At 41.8% G+C, this 13,606-nt stretch overlaps 1 non-coding gene across 1 annotated transcript; it reads right to left on the bottom strand.

Annotated features, from left to right (window-relative positions):
- Positions 1 to 549: 549 nt before the first annotated feature.
- Positions 550 to 681, bottom strand: LOC129403025 (small nucleolar RNA SNORA42/SNORA80 family). The gene has a single exon (XR_008629015.1). It is a non-coding gene; the product is annotated as a small nucleolar RNA SNORA42/SNORA80 family (small nucleolar RNA).
- Between the last annotated feature and the right edge of the window lie 12,925 nt (positions 682 to 13,606).

Below are 13,606 nucleotides of genomic sequence, written 5' to 3'. Positions count from 1 at the left end.
TCTCCGAGAAGGACGGTGGAATCAATATACAAATTATATCACAGAAAATTAGAGAATAGCCATTAAGAACTTCACTAATGAATGTCAAACCAATACTTTAAAAAGACATTTAAGAATTCAAATAGACATTTAGCTAATAGTAATTTATTTTCAACAAGTTATTTCTACAAATTATCACTGAATCAGAGGCTGGAGTGATAGCACAGTGGATAGGGCTCTTATCTTGCATGCAGCCTAGCCGGGATCAATCCCCTCGCCCCATATGTTCCCCTAGGCCTGCCAGGAGTGATCCCTGAGCACAGAGACAGGAATAAGCCCTGAATACCACCAGGTGTGTGAACAAAACAAACAAAAACTATCATTAAATCACACTACATTTTGTGTATTCAAATAAGACATCATTAAAATAAAAATGTGGTTCAAGTGATAAAGGGTTATTGCATAGAATGGCTCCCTGAAAATGATCAATATCTAAATATGTAAACATCAAGCATATTTGTCTTCCAGTGTCACCAGGCACTATTACTCAAAAACGCTGCCCCTAATTTGTACTCTGTGACCTGCTTCAGCGCCTGCTGTCCACTGGGAGGGCCAGGCAATGGTGCAGGGCCGCAGGCTGCTCTGGCATGGGCACTATGAAGGGTCCTGGAGCACAGGCCTACCATCAACCCAAACCCAAGCAGCTGATGATAAATTTCAAAAAGAGCTTTCAAACCTATAACTTTCAAACTACATATACGCTTAAATCTCAGAAGTTATTCTGGGCTAAGTGTTCGGGGGGTATTTCCTGGCAGGTTCTTAAAGGTCCCTGTAGTGCAGGAATAGAATCTGGAACTTCTGTGTGAAAGCATGCACTCCAGCCCGTTGAGATATGTCCCTGGCCCTGAAGCCCAAATTATTAACTGAGAAAGTTGAATACTCGATAGTGCTTGGGAAATCATTTACTTGTTATTTTTGTTTTGGGGCCATTCCCAGCACTACATAGGGCTTACTCCTAACTCTGAGCTCAGAAATCACTCTTAGTAGTGCTTGGGGGACCATATGGGGTGCTAGGGATGGAACCTGTCTAGGTCAGCTTCATGCAAGGCTGCATGCCCTACCCATTAGTACAATACTACCCATTGTACTATTGGTCTGATCTCTGGAAATGCGTTTTTAAAGATTATAATTTAACTCCCCCTAGAAATATCCAGTTATTACTGTAAAAAAGTGAAAGGGCATTATAAATTGTTTCAGAAGTCACTCTGAAAAGTTACTCAAAAAATGTTTAGTGACTGATGAATGAAAATGAACTTCAAACTGGATTCATTTAAATTCTACTTTGCTCTTCCTTCTTCTGCCCCCTTGTACAGAGAAAGGAATAAAATCCACAGAAAGGAAGTCAAAATATGAAGACAGAATTTCAAGGGGAAAAATATCAGCCCAGGAATAGAAAGGGTAATCGAGAGCCTGGAGATGCAGGACAACAGGCAGGGTGTTTGCTCACACATAGCTAGCTGACCCAGGTTCAATCCCCCACCACCACCCGACAGAGCCCCAAACCAAACCAGAACTATCGGTACATAAATAATATCTAAAAGTGATTTTAGTTTCTTGCTGAACACCTATTTTGGTTTAAAACTGTTACTGCTGCGCTGTTCAATCAATATAACATCTTCTTACATGATTGAAAGTGAATACAAGTATCTTTTAGAGAAGGTCAGATATTTGTGGATGGAATTATCTGCTGTCTAGAATATGCTCCAAGTGCACAGCATGGATAAAACAAAAACTTGTACCTGCTAAAGCTAGGTATTTTATTGTATATCTTTGAAATTTCCAAACTAAAATTCAGGGTATAAAAAAGATAGATGGGGCTTGAGCGATTGTACAGCAGATAGGGTGTTTTCCCTGGCATACAGCAGACCCGGGTTTGGTCCCTGATATCCCATATGATCCCTGAGCACTGCAAGAGATGATTCCTGAGTGCAGACCCAGGACTAACCCCTGAACATTGCCAGGTGTGCCCCACCCCCAAAAAAGTATAGGCTTCATCATATGAAATAAAGCACCTGATAAGTCAATAAATTTGTTTATCAATGTTTTCATTTTTTTCCATTTTATTTCCCTTAATTTTTGATCAAAAAATTCTTGACAGGGGCTGGGGCAATAGCTCAGTAGTAGGGTGTTTGCCTTGCATGCAGCCAACCCAGGTTTTGTTCCTCTGCCCCTCTCGGAGAGCCCAGCAAGCTACTGAGAGTATCTCGCCCACACGGCAGAGCCTGGCAAGCTACCCGTGGCATATTCGATATACCAAAAACAGTAACAAGTCTCACAATGGAGACATTACTGGTGTCCGCTCGAGCAAATTGATGAGCAATGTGATGACAGTGATACAGTGATATTTTTTAATTTTTATTAGTAAATCACTGTGGGGTACAGTTACAAACTTATGAACTTTCATGTTTGTATTTGGTTTACATCCCTCCACCAGTGCCCATTCTCCTCCACCAATGTTCCCAGTATCCCTCCCACCACCCCCACCCCAACCCCCACCACCCCATCCTGCCTCTGTGGCAGGGCATTCCATTTTGTTCTCTCTCCTGTTGGATGTTGTAGTTTGCAATAGAGGTATTGAGTGGCCATCATGTTCGGTGTATAGTTCACTTTTGGTACGCAGCTTTCAACCCGAGTGGGTCCTTCCAATATTCTTGACTAGGTGTTCCCTTCTCTGTCTCTGCTGCCTTTACCCCCAGCATATGAGGCCAGTTTCCAATCTGTGTGGCAGATCTCCTGGTTCTAATCTCTACTACCCTTGGGTGTTAGTGTCTCATTCTGCTACTTTATATTCCATATATGAGTGCGATATTTCTATGTCTCCTTCTTTCTGAGTCATTTCACTCAACATGATGCTCTCCATGTTGATCCACTTATAGGCAAATTTCATGACTTCATCTTTTCTAACAGCTGCATAGTATTCCATTGTGTAGATGTACCAATGATTCTTTAACCAGTCATCTGTTTTGGGGCACTCCGGTTTTTCCATATTTTGGCTATTATAAATAGTGCTGCAATGAACATAGAAATGCAGATGTCATTTCTACCATACCTTTTTGCCTCTCCGGAGTATATTCCCAGGAGTGGTATTGCTGGGTCAAGTTGGGAGCTTAATTTCTAGTTTTTTTGAGAATTGTCCATATTGTTTTCCCAAAGGGCTGACCCAGTCAGCATTCCCACCAGCAGTGAAGGAGAGTCCCTTTCTCCCCACATCCACACCAATACCGGCTGTTTTGGTTTTTTTGGATGTGGGCCAGTCTCTGAGGTGTGAGATGATATCTCATTGTTGTTTTGATCTTCATCTCCCTTGCATCTCCCTAATAATTAGTGATGTAGAGCATTTTCTCATTGTACCTCTCAGCCATTCGAATTTCTTCTTTGGGAAAGTTTCTGTTCATTTCATCATCCCATTTTTTGATTGGGTTGGCAGTTTTCTTCTTATGGAGTTCAGCTAGTGCCTTGTATATCCTTGATACCAACCCCTTATCAGATGGGTATTGGGTAAATATCCTTTCCCATTCTGTAGGTGTCTTTGAACTTTGGTCACTGTTTGTTTTGAGGTACAGAAGCTTCTTAGTTTAAGATAGTCCCATTTATTTATCTGTTTTCACTTGCTTGGCCAGTGGCGTGTCATCTTTGAAGATACCGCTGGCTTCAATGTTGTGGAGGGTTTTCCCGACCTTGTCTTCAATGTACCTTATGGATTGTGGCCTGATGCTGAGGTCTTTAATCCATTTTGATCTGACTTTTTTACATGGTGATAGGTGGAGATCTGAGCCCATTTTTTTCCATGTGGCTGTCCAGTTTTGCCAACACCATTTGTTAAAGAGGCTTTCGTTGCTCCACTTCACATTTCTTGCTCCCTTATCAAAGATTAGATGTTCAAACAATTGCAGTAGTGTGTAGGGATATTCCACCCTGTTCCATTGGTCTGTGGCTCTGCCTTTGTTCCAGTATCATGCTATTTTAATTGTTACCGCTTTGTAGTAGAGTTTGAGGTTGAGGAGGGTGATGCCTCTCATTGTCTTTTTCCCAAGAATTGCTTTAGCTATTTGTGGGCATTTGTTGTTCCATATGAATTTCAGGATTAATTGATCAATTTCTTTGAAGAATTTTATGGGTATCCTTATAGGGATCGTATTGAATCTGTATAGTGCTTTAAGGGAGTATTGCCATTTTGACAATGTTAAATCTTCCTAACCATGAGCAGGGAATATGTTTCCATTTCCTTGTGTCTTCTTTTATTTCATGGAGTAGGCTTTTGTAGTTTTCTTTGTAAAGATACTTAACCTCTTTAGTTAGGCTGATTCCAAGATACTTGATTTTCTGGGGCACAGTTGTGAATGGCATTGTGTTGGGTTTTTTTGGTCTCTTTCCTCTGTCTCACTGTTTGCATATAGGAAGGCGATGGATTTTGGGGTATTGATTTTATAGCCTGAAACTTTACTGTACATGTCTATTGTTTCTAGGAGTTTCCTAGTAGAGGTTTTAGGATTATCCAGGTATAGAATCATGTCATTTGCGAATAGTGAGAGCTTGATTTCTTCCTTTCCTATATGGATGCCCTTAGTGACTTTTTCTTGCCTAATTGTTACTGCAAGTACTTCCAGTACTATGTTGAACAGGAGTGGTGAGAGTGGGCATCCTTTTCTTGTCCTTGTTCTTAGAGGAAAGGCCCTTAGTTTTTCTCCATTGAGGATAATGCTTACCTCAGATCTGTGGTAGGTGGCTTTGACTCTCTTAATGAAAGTTCCTTCTAAACCCATTTTGATGAGAGTTTTCATCATAAATAGATGTTGGATCTTGTCAAATACTTTCTCTGCATCTATTGAAATGATCATATGGTTTTTATTTTTACTTTTGTTGATGTGATGGATTATGTTGATTGATTTCTGAATGTTAAACCATCCTTGCATCCTAGGGATGAATCCGGCTTGGTAGTGATGTATGATCTTTTTGATGAGTTGTTGGATTCTATTTGCTAGTATTTTGTTGAGGATCTTCGCATCCATGTTCATCAGGGATAATGGCCTGTAGTTTTCCTTGTTAGCAGTGTCTTTGTTTGCTTTTGGTATTAGGCAATATGTGCTTCATAGGAACTGTTTGGGAGAGTTCGTTCTCTCGATTTCCTGGAAAAGCTTGAGGAGAACTGGCAACAGGTCCTCTTTAAATGTTTGGAAGAATTCGCTAGTGAAACCATATGGGCCTGGGCTTTTGTTTTGGGGAAGACTTTTGAATACAGTTTCAATTTCCTTTATATTAATGGGTCTGCTCATGTATTCCAAGTCTTCTTGGTTCAGTCTTGGGAGATAGTAGGAATCCAGGAATTTATCCATTTCTTTTAGGTTCTCTTGTTTCTGTGGCATACAGATTTTCTAAGTAGTCTCTGATGATGTTTTAAATTTTATTGGTTTCTGTTGTGATGTCCCCCTTTTGATTTCTGATTCGGTTTATTACAGTTCTCTCTCTCTCTTTCTTTGTGAGTCTTGCTAGTGGTTTTTCAATCTTATTTATCTTCTTGCAGAACCAGCTCTTTGTTTCATTGATCTTTTGGATTGCTTTTTGGGTTTACATGTCGTTATTTTTGCTCTAAGTTTTATTAGTTCTTTCCTTCAATCTGGTTTGGGTTCCTTTTGCTTGTCCTTTTCTAAGATCTTGAGCTGCAAAGCCAAACTATCTATGTAGGCTCTTTCTTGCTTCCTGAGGAATGCTTGAAGAGCTATAAATTTTCCCCTTAACACAGCTTTAGCTGCGTCCCATAGGTTCTGGTATTTTGTGTCTTCATTTTCATTTGTTTCGAGGTATCTTTTGATTTCTTCCTTGATTTCCTTCCTGACCCACTCATTGTTCAACAGTGAGTTGTTTAATTTCCAAGTGTTTGATTTGGTTCTCCGCATCTGTGTGTGATTAACTTCTATCTTCAGCGCATCATGGTCTGAAAAGATAGTTGATACAATTTCTATCTTCTCAATTCTATTAAGGTATGTTTTGTGACACAGAATGTGGTCTATTTTGGAAAATGTTCCATGTGCACTGGAAAAGAATGTGTATTCTTTCTTTTTGGGGTGTAAAGCCCTGTATAGGTTTATTAGCCCTGTCTCCTCCATTTCATCCTTCAGAGCCATTGTTTCCTTGTTGAGTTTTGTTCTTGTTGATCTATCCAGCGGTAATAAGGCAGTGTTGAATTCTCCAACTACTATCGTGGTGCTAGTGATGTCCCCCTTAAATTCTGTTAGGAGTTCTTTTAAGTATTTAGCTAGTCGCTCATTAGGTGCGTATATGTTTGAGTGTGATTTCTTTCTGTTGTATATATCCCTTGATGAATAGAAAATGACTTTTGCTGTCCCTTCTGATTTTTTTCAGCCTGAAATCTATGTTGTCGGATACTAGTATGGCCACTCCAGCTTTTTTATAGGGAGTTGTTTGCTTGCAGAATTGTTTTCCATCCTTTGACTTTGAGTCTGTGTTTGTTCTGGCTATTCAGATGTGTTTCTTGTAGGCAGCAGAAAGTTGGGTTTAGTTCTGGATCCATTTTGCCACTCTGTACCTCTTGATTGGTGCATTTAAACCATTGACATTAAGAGAAATTATTGTCATGGGATTTTGTGCCATCTTTCTGTAAGGTTTGTTGTTCTTGTAGGGTTTTTCCTTTTCCTTGTCTTATAGTAGCCCTTTAGTCCTTCTTTTAAGTTTGGTCTTGAGTCTATGAAGTTCCTGAGCTGTTGTTTCTCCGTGAAATAGCATAAGGTTCCTTCAAGTTTAACTGAGAGTTTAGCCGGGTAAAGTATTCTTGGTGAGGCGTTCATTTCATTGAGTTTTTTCACTATATCCCACCATTGTCTTTGGGCTTGGAAGGTTTCCTCTGATAGGTCTGCTGTGAATCTAAGGGGTGCTCCTCTGTATATGATTTCCTTCTTTGATCTTGCTACTTGCAGTATTGTGTCTCTATCCACGGCATCTATCATTCTGACTATGATATACCTTGGGGATTTTTTATTTGGGTCCTTTTTAGATGGCATCCTTCAGGCTCCTTGGATCTGGATGCCCGCATTCTCTAGCTCTAGGAATTTCTTAGCAATGATGTCTTTAACTGTGGTTTTTTCATTGGGGTTGGTTCCCTGTGCTTCTGGTACTCCAATGATTCTTATGTTGTTTCTCTTGAAGACATCCCCTAGGACTCTAATTCACTCTAGAGCCATTTTGAGGTCTTTTGCCATTATTTGTTTTTGCCTATAAGCTTTCTGCAGCTGATCTCCAAGCTCACTGATTCTGTCTTCGGCTGTAGCCATTCTATTATTGAGGGCTCCTACTGAGTTTTTTATTTCGTCTACTGATTCCTTTAATTGTGTCACTTCTCTTTGTAGCTTTGAAATTTCTGCTCTCATTTCTTCCTGTGTTATCTGGTGGACCATTCCAATGCTGCGTCCATATCCTCCCTTAATTTATTGGATATTTGTTCCATAGTTGCTTTGAGTTTGTCAACCATCTTCACGATTTCCTCTCTGAATTCTTTATCTGAGAGGAGGTTGTATTTGTGGGTAGTCCCTGTTGAGGTTTCTGAGAACCTCTCGTCCTTCTCTCCTGGTGGTGGGGATTTTCGCTGTTTCCTCATGTCATTATGGGCCTTACTCTCAGGCTCTCTTCCTTAGCTTGTGTGGGGCCTCTATTGAAGATGTGAGGCTATGATCTCTTTACAAAGGAATTTTGTGCAGCTTCTTGTGTTCACTTACAGTTTTTGTGAAATTAGGATAGGATAGGCTAGTTGACATTAGCATATAGTGACTGAGATGGCCAGGGAATTCTTCAAAGAAATAAGGTTATATCAATTGTGACCTCAGTGCAATGCGCATGAGTGGCCGCCACTTTAGAAGGAGGCCACGCCCCTTTTGAGACCACGCCCCCTGACATAAGGACACACCCACACAGAGAGGTGACTGAGAGCAGCAAAGTGGGGAGTGGGGGCTTCAGAGCCCCAGACCTCGGGCAGAGTGGTGACAGAAGAACTCTTTCTGGCTGGGCAGGGTTGCGAATGGGGAGTCCCGGCTACCTGGGCAAGAGCAGGGGGTGAGGGCCGCACGGAGAGGTGACTGAGAGCAGCAAGGCAGGGGGCTGGGGGCTTCAGAGCCCCAGATCTCAGGTGGGGAGGCGACCAAAGAGCTCTTCCTCACTTGGCAGAGTTGCAAATGGGGAGTCCCAGGTTTAGAAAGCAGCGGGTCAGGGTAGCATGGAGACTTGACTGAGAGCAGCAAGTCGGGGAGGAGGGGGCTTCAGAACCCCAGACCTCATACGGGGGCGACTGAAGAACTCTTACTGGCTGGGCAGGGTTGCAAATGGGGATTCCCGGTTAACCTGGCAAGAGCAGGGGGCCAGGTAGGCGCAGAGAGGTGACTGAGAGCACCAAGGCGGGAGATGGGGGCTTCAGAGACCCTGACCTCAGGCAGAGGGGCGACCGAAGAACTCTTTCTGGCTGGGCACAGTTGCAAATGGGGAGTCCTGGTTACCTGGGCAAGAGCAGGGTTTCAGGGCAGCGCAGTGAGGTGACTGAGAGCAGCAAGGCAGGAGGGGGTGGGGCTTTCAGGGCCCCAGACCTCTGGCGGGGGGCGGGCGGCAACTGAAGAAATCTTTCTGGCTGGGCAGGGTTGCTAATGGGGAGTCCCGGTTACCTGGGCAAGATCAGGGTGTCAGAGCTGTGTGGAGAGGTGACTGGGAACAGCAAGGCAGGGGTGTGGGGGCTTCAGAGCCCCAGACCACCGGCACAGGGGCAACTGAAGAACCCTTTCTGGCTAAGCAGGGTTGCAAATGGGTGGTCCCGGTTACCTGGGCAAGAGCACCCTGGAACACCCCTGTGTTTTTGATCTGAAAGACCTCAGGGAAGTGGAAAATGCAGGTTCATATGATTAACTGTTTGATATCAGAAACAAAGAAGTGTGTCACTAAGGCAGCCCATCCCCATGTCTGATAAGAAAACACTAGCTCCCTGCCTCAGAACTAGCCTTGACCAAGAAATTAAAAGGCTAATATCTGACTACCTTAGGTTTCAATAACTTTGAAAAAGTTTTGCCAGTTTATATCAACAAAAGCGCTTTCTTGATCCATTTTTAACAAGCAGGAAACTGTTTGATCAGGCTGAGAAATGGGGGAGCAATGTTCCCAATCGGCCGACAGGGCTTAACTTTGCCCTGGGGACTGCCCCTTCCTTTCTCAGTCTACCCATTTTCTCCCTGCCATTTTTGAAGGTTCAGATAAATTGATCAACTTCACATGTGTGCACTTCTACATGAGGTGTTTTTTAGTCAGTTTATTGTCTGTCTGTCTGCCTGTTTGTGTGGAACACTCGAATATTAGAGCTAGTTGGAAGTCAGTAATTCTTAGATCTGGGAAAACAAAATCAAGAGACGGCAGACTGATATGAAGCCCAGCAATTTAAAAGGTCTAGGTATTTTTGGAACTTGTTAGATCAGGTTTAAACAAAGATTTCTTATCAGAATGTGGCACGCCTACAAAGAAATTGAAATTTTCAATCTAATTTTCTTATTGGAGAAACATTAATAGTTATTAATAGTTGAAATTCTTTTGAATTCCAGTATCTGTACTATCTAGGAAAAACTACAGAACTAGAGCAAAAAACTAAAGTGAAATAAGAGTTCAGAGAATGCAAGGCTTCTTTAGCTTACAAGCTTCAGCCAATTTTAATGAAAAAAATAAAAGAGGGGCTGGGGCAATAGCACAGCGGGTAGGGCGTTTGCCTTGCACACGGCCGACCCGGGTTCGAATCCCAGCATCCCATATGGTCCCCTGAGCACCGCCAGGGGTACTTCCTGAGTGCAAAGCCAGGAGTAACCTCTGTGCATCGCCAGGCGTGACCCAAAAAGCAAAAATAAATAAATAAAAATAAATAAATAAAATAAATAGTGGAAAACCTCCTTGTAGGAGGAAAAGTCTATGCTTATATTCTAACAGATGAGCATGGCAAGCCTGGCAAGCTACCTGTGGCATATTGGATATGCCAAAAACAGTAACAATAAGTCTCACAATGAGAGCCGTTACTGGTGCCTGCTCGAACAAATCGATGAGCAACGGGATGACAGTGACAGAGACAGCGACACCAACTAATGTACTCTGGGTCCTACTACGGCCTCATCTGGAGTAAACTTCATCCTCCTGTTTCAGACCCCAAACCACCTGAGACTCCACAACCCTCCAAACTTCAGTTCCAAACAGATCTCAGCTGGAAGTCACAAGGAAATCTGAGGAAGAGTCAGCGACACGGGATCTCAAGGAGAAGTCAGTGACACAGGACACCCATGACTGAATTGGCCTGAGGACTTAGACTGGGATTTACGATATCAACCTAATCCTGTTCCTCAGAGAACTTTGTACACAAGTGTGAAATCCTTACTGTTTCATGGTGATCTGTGACTGTTTTAATCCTTAAAAAGTGTTTTCGTAGAAATCATAATTCTAAAGATGTCTCCTGGTTACTTTCTAATGTGTATGCACCTAATGAGGGATCAGCTAAATATTTAAAATACCTGCTAACAGATTTTAAGGACGACATTGCTAGCAACACAATAGTAGTTGGAGACTTCAACACTGTCCTGTCACCTCTAGATAGATCAACAAGATTAAAACTCAGCAATTAAACACTGGCTTTGAAGGAAGAGATAGAATAGAGAGGGCTAATAGATCTATACAGGGCTTCACATCCCAAGAGGAAAGAATACACATTTTTTCCAGTGCACATGGAACATTCTCCAAAATAGACCACATGCTGGGTTACAAAACATACCTCAATAGAATAGCATGATAGAAATTGTATCAACTATCTTTTCAGACCATGGTACACTGAAGATAGAAGTTAATCACGCACAGACACGGAGAACCAAATCAAAACACCTGGAAATTAAACAACTCAATGTTGAACAACAAGTGGGTTAGGAAGGAAATCAAGGAAGAGATTTTTTAAAAATACATGGAAAAATGTAGAATGAAGACACGAGTCACCAGAACCTATGGGATGCAGCTAAAGCCGTTTTAAGGGGAAAATTTATAGCTCTACAAGCATTCCTCAGGAAGGAGGAAAGGGCATACATAGATAACTTGACTTCACAGCTCACGATCTTAGAAAAAGACCAACAAAAGGAGCCCAAAAGAGGCAGAAGGAAAGAAATAACAAAACTTAGAGCAGAAAATGACATGGAAACCAAAAAAACCCAAAAAACAACAAAAAAAAACCCCGGAAAGATCAGTGAAACCAAGAGCTGGTTCTTTGAGAAAATAAATAAGATTGATAAACCAATAACAAGACTCACAAAGAAAGAGAGAGAGAACCTTAATAAACTGAATCAGAAATGGAAAGGAGGACATCACAACAGAAACCAAAGAAATTCAAAAGATCACAACAGAAACCAAAGAAATTCAAAAGTCTGTATGCCACGAAACAAGAGAACCTAGAAGAAATAGATAAATTCCTGGATTCTTATCATCTCCCAAAGTTGAACCAGAATATCTGGAATACCTGAATACTTATTAATATAAAAGAAATTGAAACTGTAATCAAAAGTCTTCCAAAAAACAAAACCCCAGGTCCAGAAGACCTATTGCCAGTTCGTCTCAAGCTTTTCCAGGAAACTGAAGAAACAGAAACTCTCCCAAACAGTTTCTATGAGATGCATATCTCCCTAATACCAAAAGCAAACAAAGACACCACTAAAAAAGAAAACTACAGGCCGATATCCCTGATTAACACAGATGCATAGATCCTCAACAAAATATTAGCAAATAGAATCCAACAAATCATCAAAAACATCATACACCACGACCAAGTGGGATACATCCCGAGGATGCAAGGATGGTATAACATTTGGAAATCAATCAACTTAATACATCATATCAACAAAAGAAGAGGTAAAAATCATATAATTATATCAATAGATGCAGAGAAAGCATGTGACAAAATCCAGCACCCATTTATGATGAAAACTCTCACCAAAATGGGTATAGAAGGGACTTTTCTCAATATAGTCAAAGCCATCTACCACAAGCCTATGGCAAGTATAATCCTCAATGGGAAAAAACTAAGAGCCTTCCCTCTAAGATCAGGAATGAGACAAGGATGCCCACTCTCACCACTTCTGTTCAAAACAGTACTGAAAGAACTTGCAATAGCGATTAGGCAAGAAAAAGCAAGGGCATTCAGAGAGGAAAGGAAGAAATCAAGCTCTCACTATTCTCAGATGATATGTTACTATAGAGAACCCTAAAACCTCTACCAAGAAACTTCTAGAGACAATAGACTTGTATAGCAAAATTGCAGGCTACAATATCAATACCCAAAAGTCCATGGCCTTCTTGGGACTGGAGCAATTGCACAGTGGGTAGGGCGTTTGCCTTGCACGCGGCCGACCCGGGTTCGATTCCCAGCTTCCCATATGGTCCCCTGAGCACCGCCCGGGGTAATTCCTGAGTGCAGAGCCAGGAGTAACCCCTGTGCATCACCGGGTGTGATCCAAAAAGAAAAAAAAAAGTCCATGGCCTTCTTATACGCAAATAATCAGAGAGAAGAAAGGGATAAGTGAAAAGCAATCCCGAGGCTGGAGTGATAGCACAGCGGGTAGGGCGTTTGCCTTGCATGCAGCCAACCCGGGTTCAATTCCCAGCATCCCATATGGTCCCCTGAGCACCGCCAGGAGTGATTCCTGAGTGCAGAGCCAGGAGTCAGCCCTGAGCACTGCTGGCGGTGCGATTCCTGAGTGCAGAGCCAGGAGTCAGCCCTGAGCACTGCCGGGTGTGACCCAAAAAGCCAAAAAAAAAAATAATAGAGAAAGAAAAAGAAAACAGAAAAAAGCAATCCCCTGCACAATCATGCCCCAGAAAATCAAGTACCTTGGAATCAGCTTACCTAAGGAGGTAAAGAACCTGTACAAAGAAAACTATAAAACGCTACTTCAAGAAATAAAAGAGGACACGAGGAAATGGAAACATATCCCCTGCTCATGAATTGGGAGAATTAATATTGTCAAAATGGCAATACTCCCCAAAGCATTATACAAATTCAATGCAATCCCTATAAGGATACCCATGACATTCTTCAAAGAAATGGAGCAAACACTTCTGAAATTCATATGGAACAATAAGCTCCCCAAAATAGCCAAATCAATTCTGGGGGAAAAGAAGATGGGAGGCATCACCTTCCCCAACCTCAAACTCTACTACAAAGCGGTAAAGATTAAAACAGCATGGTACTGGAACAGAAGCACAGCTGCAGAGAAATTGAACAGGGTTGAATATCCCGACACACACCCTCAAACATATGATCATCTAATCTTTGATAAGGAAGCAAGAAATATGAAGTGGAGCAAAGAAAGCCTCTTTAACAAATGGTGCTGGCAACACTGGACAGCTACATGCAAAAAAAATGGGCTCAGACTTACACCTAACAGCATGTACAAAAGTCAGATCAAAATGGATTAAAGACCTCAACATTAGACCACAATCCATCAGGTACATTGAAGGCAAAGTCAGCAAAACCCTCCACGACATTGAAGCTAAAGAAATCTCTAAAGGCCAA

Source organism: Sorex araneus, chromosome 2, assembly GCF_027595985.1.
Source record: "Sorex araneus isolate mSorAra2 chromosome 2, mSorAra2.pri, whole genome shotgun sequence".
Taxonomy (NCBI): Eukaryota; Metazoa; Chordata; class Mammalia; order Eulipotyphla; family Soricidae; genus Sorex; species Sorex araneus.
The sequence above is the reverse complement of the archived record's forward strand: the minus strand, read 5'-3'. Positions and strand labels throughout refer to the sequence as shown.